The sequence below is a fragment of the Lathyrus oleraceus genome, chromosome 5 (genome assembly GCF_024323335.1).
Source record: "Lathyrus oleraceus cultivar Zhongwan6 chromosome 5, CAAS_Psat_ZW6_1.0, whole genome shotgun sequence".
Lineage (NCBI taxonomy): Eukaryota > Viridiplantae > Streptophyta > Magnoliopsida > Fabales > Fabaceae > Lathyrus > Lathyrus oleraceus.
Window position 1 is genome coordinate 167,930,701 of NC_066583.1, and position 1,235 is coordinate 167,931,935.

A 1,235-nucleotide genomic window follows, 5' to 3' on the forward strand; every position below is an offset into this window, starting at 1 on the left:
TATTCACACACCTCCTACAACCCACCAAAAACAACCATGAAAGCTTCAGAATAAACTCTCCATAACCATCTCATTTCCATCCTTTTCCTTCATTCTGTTTCCGTCAAAACATAAACACACGCCTATAACTTCCTCTTCTCCATGCTTCTTCACATATTAAACTTGTAACCACCATTCACGGTAATCTCCACCATCCTTCTCCATTGTTCATAGTAAAATAAAACTCAACTTCCATAAATCAAACACCACATTCCCACACCTCACATCATGCTACGCAAAACCATAACAACCTAAATTTCATACACATGCTCCATAAATCATTTCCACCTTCCATTTGGCAAAACGCAGTGAGAAACTACATAACCTCTGCCATTTTTGAACCTTCATACAACCTCCAAACACCTCCATGTAATACTCCCTCTTCCACATGACGACTCACATAAACATACAAATGAATTGAGCTCAGTGAATAAAAAACATAGTGTTGAGGTCCATTTTCGTTTAGATTTGTCACACACCATTAACCACCTTCTTTATCTCATCTAAACAAACTTCGCAAACTTGCATAACAACAACCCGGATCTACAACCATGACACATCATGCAACGTTTCAACAATAGCAACATACTCCCTCAACTTGTATCTTTACGCTTCTGACTCAACAGCACAAACGTTGTGTCGGTCACTGAGTGAGGCATTTTAGTTTGAAATTTTTTACTCTTCCAATTACACTGTCCCCCCTTCTTTATCCTTTCTTTTGTTTCTTTTTTATTTATTTTTATTTTTATTATCTTATTTTTTATGATTAATATTATATTTGGGATTAGTTTTATTGGTGGACTTTGGGCCTTTGGTCATTTGATTCCTAAACACCCTTTGCCCAATCTCATGCACCCTCTTTAGTATTTAGTTTTTATTTATTTTATTTATTTTCTTGATTAGTTTAGTAATTAGTTATTTTTTAATTTTTTAATTGCTTGTAGCTTAATTTTTTTTTCTATTTATTTGGAGTTTGATGTTGTTTGATTTTATTGTGTTACGATCTCAGAGTTAGAATCCAATTTAATTTCTAAAAGTCGTCTGGGCGCATAGATTTAGTGCTCAACTTATTAGAGTTATTCTTACATGAATCCATTCTAAGTTATCTTAACTTAGAGATAAATCTGGTTGGCTTTCAATTTTGGTTGGTAGTCAGTCTAGTGGCTTACTCTTAGACCTTCTTACGATAAGCTCTT